An 8181-nucleotide genomic window follows, 5' to 3' on the forward strand; every position below is an offset into this window, starting at 1 on the left:
TAACTCAATGGGAGTCAAATTCTTGCTTATGTAATAGATGGCATAAGCAATCAAATCTTTTTTTCCTAATACAGCTCCCAGAGCTATATTTGAAGCATTTGTTGAAATATGAAAAGGTAGTTTCTAATTTGGACCTCTTAAGATGGGTGCCTCTGAATTTTTTGCTTTCAAAGTCTTAAATTCCAACTAGCAATCAGGATTCCAATTGAATTTACAATCTTTGGTGAGCAATTTGAAGAGTGGGGATGCTAGTTTAGTGAAATTTTCTATAAACTTTCTATAGTATCCTGTGAATCCTAGAAAAATTCTAACATCCTCTTGACAACTTGGAATTGATAATTTAGAGTTGAATTCAACTTTAGATTTATCAACCTTAATTCCATCTCCTAAAATGCGATGTCCTAAAACAATCCCTTCTGTAAACATCATAAAAAAAATTTCATGGCTTAGTGAAAGGTTTGCTTGCTTACATCTTTTAAGAACTTTTTCCAAATTTTCTAAAGCTTCTTCAAATGTATTCCCATAAACTGTAAAGCCATCCATACACACCTCTACACAATCACGTATTAGATCAAAAAAAATTCTTAGTACTGCTCTTTGGAATGTTGCAGGTGCATTGCACAATCCAAAAGGGAGTACTTGGTAGGCATAATTTCCCCATGGGCAGGTGAATGTGGTTTTATCTTGATCTTCAAGTGCTACCTGAATCTGATTATAACCACTAAAACCATCCAAAAATGAGAAATACTTCTTACCTGCTAATGTATCTAACACTTGATCTATAAAGGGCAAAGGAAAATGATCTTTCAGGGTAGCTTTATTCAATTCTCGATAATCAATACATACCCTCCATTTACCATTATTTTTAGGCACAATCACTAGAGGAGAAACCCACTGGCTGTCTGAAATTGGGTAAATGAAGTTTACATTCAACAATTTTTGCAACTCTTCTTTCACAATTTCCCTAAGATTTGGATTCATCCTTCTTTGAGGTTGTTTGATAGGTTTACAATTTTCCTCAATGTAGATGTGATGTATACAAGTCTTAGGACTAATTCCTTTCATGTCAGTGTATTCCCATGCATATGCAGAAGAATGTTGTTGTAAAGTTTTGATTAGCTTTTCCTGTTGTAATTTTTCCAAGTTATTGTTTATGTTCAATGTTTTCCCTAAAAAGATTTCAACTGTAGAGCTACCAAATTCTTCCATAGAATAAAGAGACATCTGCCTAGATGAAAAATATTCAATATTGGATTTTTCTTGAAATTGATCATGTTCATATTCTGGAGATGATTCAAAATTTTCCATTGTATTTAAGATTTGACTATCTTCACTAATGGTTGAAATAGTAAAGAGAGGTTGAATATCATTTTCATCATCAATCCATTCTTTTTCATGTATCTCTGTGATTGTTCTTGCTGGAGGATATAGAGTGAATTTCATAGTTGAATTACCATCAGAGATATACATATCACCAGATCTACATCTAATGAAAGCATCAGCTATAGCCAGCCAAGGTCTTACTAAGATAAGTGGATGTCCTCCTAGATTTCTCTTTGGGGTTAAAATCATAAAATAAACAGGGTACTCCCAATAGTCTAAGGACACTGAAATATCTTCTAACACACCATCTGGTTTGATTAAAGATCTATCTGCCAATTGCATTAATGTAAGTGTATAAAGAAGATTGGGAAGTTTGAGTTGTTCCATGGTTTGTTTGCTCATGATGTTTATTGCTACTCCTAAATCAATCAGTGTATTTAGAATTTCAACTCCATTGATATTTGTTTTTACAACTGGACTTCTTGGACCTACATATTTTTGTATGGCAATTTTTCCCATCATTATGTCTGCTATTTTTCCTGCTAGCTGAATTCTTTTTACTTCTTTTGTCTTTCTTCCTAGTTTCTTCATTCTCAACTCCTTTATTGTTTCAGATAGAATTGGGATCTCCTTAATGGCTTGTATCAATGGGATTTTGATACAGAAATTTTTCAATTCATCTAGAAAATCATAATTAGGCAACATAATATGTTTTTCTACCCCTCTGTAGACTTGTAACCTTTCTTGAAAAGGAGGTGTAGAAGTGGATACTAGTTGTTGCTCTATGATAGGAGTTGAGTTTATTGGTTATTTCTGTTTTTCATTTTTAGTATTCTGGTTTTGACGAGATTTTCCTTCAAAACTTTTATTCTGTTGTAGAGAATCTTCCTCAGAAATGTCTTGTTCTTGAATAACTACAGAAGGCTTTTTCTTTTCTAATATCCTACCAGATATTAGTTGGACATCATTGAGATCTAATGGAGTGATCATATAAGTTGGAAATTGTTGTCCTTCCACCATATAGGTATTCTCAGGATTTTTATTGTTGGGGTTTGGTAATGATTTGGCAGGTAACAGATTTGGTCTCTTGGAAATGGCAGTGAAAGTTGAGGGTTTTGGTTTTGAAGTTGGGCCTGTTGATTTTGTTGAGGAATTTGTTGGGGAGGATAGTTTGGATATGATGGAGGATATTGATAGTATGGAGAGAATCTTAAATAAGGATTCTGCATTCCTTGAGCCCAAGGTTGATTGTGAGATTGAGGCCAAGATTGCTGCCAAGAATTCCAATTTGGAGGGGGTTGTATATACATTTGGTTGTTAAAACCCTGGTTTTGTTGCCCCTACCAAGGTCTTCTAGGGACAAAGCAAAGAGATGTTGTTGGATTTGAAATTGTTTCCTCTTCAAAAACAGCCTTAAGACCAAGAATTGAAGGACAACTTTTGGTCTCATGGTGTTCTGAACAAATCACACAAGTCTCTATGATTTTTGCATCCAAAGTTCATTCTCTTAAAGCGTGCTTCTTTCTTCATTTGGGACAAAAAATAGCTAAAGCATCAGTCTCGACTTTCTGCTTGTTTTGTAACTTAAGGGTGTCTATCTATTCACTAAGGCTCCCTAGAATATCTGTTTTCAATTCATCAAGCATGTTTCCAATTTATGCCATACTCACTAATCAAGTTGCAGATTTATTCACTCTAACAAGAGAAGGATCTCTTGGACCTTTCCCAGTTTTGGATTTTCCTCTTGAGAGATGAACACATAATTCTCCAATGTCATTTAATGGGATTTGAGAGATATCTCCCTTCCCCATCATGTTAAGGATATCTATCCACTCGTCTCTAATGGCTTTTAATAAAAAAGCTTTTAAAGTATCTTGATATAAGTTATCCATTTTTGCTCTTTTTAAGTTATAGTTGAATCTTTCAATTAAATCCTCCAAATTTTCATCCTCTCTTTGCATCATTTTGAACAATTCATCTTTGTGATTGATAGGGATGCAATAATCCAAATACCTATCCAAAAGCACTTTCTTCATGTCATTCCATGTACTAATAGACTTAGTGACCAATCCCATGAACCATTTTAAAGCAACTCCTTTCAATGTTGAAGGAAACAATCTGAGTTTTTGAGAGTCTTGTAAATAATCGTAAGTTCTGCACAAGACTTCAAATTCAAATAAGAAGGTTTTAGGGTCTTCACTTTTTAATCCATGAAAGATTGGGAGGACAGAAGGTGAGATATTTTTCATTGTGGCATCTGTTTCTTCATCAATTATAGGGAATCTAAAAGAATTATCAACTTCCCTATTCCCTCTACCTCTTCCATTATTTCCTCTACCTTCTCCATTATTTCCTATACCTCCTCCTCCTCCAAACAATGAAAATTCTCCATCCTCTCCTTCTTCTGCCATTATAGTTTCTTCGCAGTTAATATAAGATTCAACCTGCAAGGTTAATTTTTCTTCCTCTGGTTCCTCTATCAATGGTATGTGGAAGAAAGGTTCTACTTCTTCTTCTCCACTAGGTATTCTTAATTCTTCAACTAAAATATGTTCTCCTGTAGAGGTGAAAAAGGCTACTCCTTCTGTTGGAGATCCAAGATTTTCTTCCTCTAGGACTGCCTCAGTAGATGAAGTAGGAGATCCTCTTGATTGAATTTCTGACCTTAGAACTTTAGGAGGTCTATGGCTAGGAATATGAGTTTGAGATGGAGGTGTATCTCTTCTTAGTCTTGGTGGAGTAGGTGGTGTTGTAGGAATTGAACTCCTGCCTCTAGCTATGAATCTACCCCTAGAGTCTCTTTCTCTATGCATATCATTTTTTTTGGATGTAAGAGATGAAGTTACCTAATTACACTTCCCCGAAAATGACACCAAAATGTTTAGTCAATTTAGTGTCCTAAATTGCTTACATGAATTATCAACCGAGGTTTGTAGATTGATGAAGTGTGATGCACTATATGTGCTTAGTTAACTTTTCTCTTACTTCGTTGTTTTGTATTTTTATGTTTGTTTTGGGGGTTTCTGTTCTTTGATGTCTAAGAATATACAATATAGGAGATATTTAAATGGATCTAATGAATTTTAAAGGAAAGGAAAGGTTCCTAAGTTAGTATAATCTCCTAAAAACAGACCAAGAACTATTTAACTAGTTAGAACATAATAAGAAAAAACAAAGCATCTATCTTATCCTACTATTAGTCCTAATCCATGGATCTAATTCTTAAAACCAGAAGTGATATTGATGCAGAAGGTAACTCAGTAATTGCATTCATTTAAACATTCAACCATTCAATTTTGGAATATGATGGAATCAATCTCCTTGAAATGATTTTTTGGAATGTCAAGTGATGGAACTAAGTAAGGACTTGAAAGCATAAAAGAAAAGATAAAAGCATGTAAAACTAACAATGTGCTAAGTAAACTCAATCACTGCATGAATTAGATATTTAACCATTTATGTTAGAATTATCATGATTTTGAAATGGTTTTAAAAACATCTATTAATACAACTAATTGACAATTCTATGCTAAGAAAATGAGTAACAAAAAATAAGAAAACTAAGCAACTGTGTATTCTTATTACTTCATTCTTCATTCAGTCATTTTGCCATAAAATATCTCAGAAGAACAAGGTTGCACAGTTGTGATTTTATCCTTTCACTATTGGTTACAAACTGAAATGAAACACCATTCTAAATTAGAGAAAACGGACTTGTAGAAAATAGAGTAATAGAAATTAAACTGAAAACAACAAGTGAAAAGCGTCCTTCGGTGCAGGGGCCCTCTACAACTAATGTGGGTGAATGCTAGCTAGTTAAAGATGCACTTTAAACCACCATTGAAAAAACGAAGTCTAAATACAGAGTATCAACAAAAAGCCTGTAATTTCTTCTAGCTTCTAACTACTTCTCGGTTTCATGCAATCTATATTTATAGGAAAATAACATAACTGTTTTAAGAGAAAAACTTGCTAAAGGTGGATAATTCAAATTAACTCTAACATGACTGTTTATGAGAAAAGCTTGTTACAAGTGGCTTAATTCAAATTGTAATAGGTCTGTTTAAATTCTGATCAGCTACAAGTGGCTTAATCTGAATTAACTCCTCAACAGAACTGTTAGACTCTTAATTAGCTACGAAAGAGAAAATCAAGAGTCCTACTGCTTCTAGATAACGTATTTGACTCCATCTTTGACCATGACTTTAGGGATGCTTTTCTATCGATCTGGACAAAGTGAATAAGATAGAATCCATGTGGAGATGATTTTGGAAATGCCCATGTGGCCCAGTTCTTTATTTGACACCTGTAACCTACGAAACCATGAGAGTAGCTAAGAAACCCACCGTTAGCTGCAAAATAGGTTGCATTCTGTAGCTAATTCGCAAAAATCTATTAAAATAGCAAGAACATGAAAATATAATATGGTGATAATTTTAATGCTTTCCTAAGACAAAACCTAGCATTTATCATTGATTGGATTTGTATTCTTATGAGAAAATGAGAGAAAAAAAGTCAAGTAATTATGAGGTTCAACACTAGCTAAGGAACACATAAAAAATTTTATGTTGTTCATTAACCTAAACAAAGTAGTAGAAGAATATGCAGTTGGAAGATTATTTCCTTATACCTTACAGGGATCAGCAGGATCATGGTACTTTTCATTACCAACATGTTCTATTAATAGTTGGGATGCCTTTCAAGAGAAGTTCCTAACCAAATTTGGAGATGACAGATCCATGACTACCCTTCTCAATGATCTCTCCAATTTGAAAGTTGAACCTAAAAGAACCGATCAAAGACTTCAATTCTCGATTCAATAAGTTATTTAACAAAATACCAATGACATCCAAGCCCGGTGATGAAGTCCAAAATGAATGGTACATTTCTGCTCTCCCTTCAAACACAACTATATTTGTTGATAGACCTGCCAAGCCAACTTTGGTAGAAAACATGAAAGAAGCAATAGCTGTAGAAAAAAAAAATCTAGCCGTAGGTAAGAAAAATGCATTAGAAGAATGAAAATCCAAGAAAGTGACTTTTAGGGACGAATCCAAGAAAAAACCACCTAAAGATCCTTTTGATCTTGAAGGTTTACAGAAAATCCTCAAAACCATGTCCAATGAAATGGTTGATATCAAGAAACAAGTAGCAGAGACTTCCTCAAAGAAATATTTTAGACCATATAAAAGGAATCCCTCTGCTGATCCTAAGCCTCCAAACACTATATCAAATGTTGAATCAGATGTGGAGGAAGATGAAGTCTCAACAACTGAAGAACAAACAAATGATGAAGAAGTGGTCGAATTACAAGGAATGTGGGATTTTATCCTTCCCAATGAAGAAACACAAGAAGAACTACCTGTTGCAACCCGAAGTAGAAGCCCTATTGATTTGCCACAAACAAATCCAAAACAAAAGGTATCAACTCCGACTCCCAAGGACAAAACAACAGGTAAGAAATATTCATCTAAATCCACCCAAACCACTCCTCTTCAATCAAATTATTCACCTCCAGCTAAAACCCTGATAGTATCCGATGAAATGGAATATAACATTGTGGATGATATGAAAAAGACTAGGGAAAACATTACCTTTCACGAGCTTAGCAAGTTGAAACATCAGCAGAAGCTATTGCTCAAAGAACTCAAAGCAGTCCCTACTTTGCCTCTTCCTACTGATGTAATCTTGCAAGCTGCCCAAGAAATGGGAAGGACCCCTAACACCTCACTATACAAAATCGATCCTACTGATATTGCTCTAATTGGAGGAAGATCTAAATATCATAATCCATTTCTATTGACTTTCAAAATTTTCAATAAAAATCTACACAATTGTTTAGTTGAATCTAGAGTCTCACTTAACATTTTACCTCGAACAGTTTGTGTGGAGTTAAATGTTCAACCTCAAAAATATATTTTGCGCATTATGAAGTTAGACCGATCCCAAGTCGAATTTATAGGGGAACTCAATCAAGTCACCTTTAGACTCTCATCAAACCATAAAGTGTTCCAAGTCATTGACATTCTTGTAGCTGATATTCCCGAGTTCTACGACTTAATCCTTAGTAGAGATTGGTCAAAAAAGTTCCATGGCTATTTTGCAACTGACTGCGCTCACATGTGGCTCCCCTATAATGGCAAGCCAAATCAAATAAGGGTTGATCTCAAAAAACATCAAAAGTATATTGTTACAGAACTAGAAGGAGAGAATGAACCAGTCGCGTATAGCAACAACATCATCAAAAAATACTCATTTGAATCATTTCTGGGAAATTTTAATGCAAATACTTCACCTTTCTTGGAAAATTCTATTGTATCACAAGTTGAAAACTTTTCTCAAACATATACTTCTAAGTGTATAAATTTTGTAGATAAACCTATAGTTAGCTCTTTATTTTGGAAATTATTTTTTAACGGATCTAAATCCAATGATGGAGCAGGAGTAGGATGCATATTAGTTAGCCTAGAAGGGGAAAAACTATGTTAGCATGCAGACTTGAATTTGATTACACAAAAAACACTACTGAATATGAAGCATTAGTTCAAGGCTTGTATAAAGCCATCGACCTTAATATCAAACACCTTCAAGTGTTTGGAGATTCAGAAATTGTGATAAAACAGGTAAGAAATACTATACACTATTTGTTTGGACATTTGAAACATTATCAATCGTTAGTCCAAGACCTTACTTCTCACTTTACAATGTTTAATATTTCCCCTATCCCAAGACTCCAAAACGCAAGCGTCGATCTTTTGGCTAATGTGGCTTCCAAGCTCATTCCACCAGGAGATTACAGTCCCGATCGCTTTTCTATTGAATTGATTTTTAGGCCTTCTATTCCTGACAATGTCACCA

The sequence above is a fragment of the Pinus tabuliformis genome, chromosome 4_1 (genome assembly GCF_031772625.1).
Source record: "Pinus tabuliformis cultivar Carrire ecotype Pingquan chromosome 4_1, CPIR1, whole genome shotgun sequence".
Taxonomy (NCBI): domain Eukaryota; kingdom Viridiplantae; phylum Streptophyta; class Pinopsida; order Pinales; family Pinaceae; genus Pinus; species Pinus tabuliformis.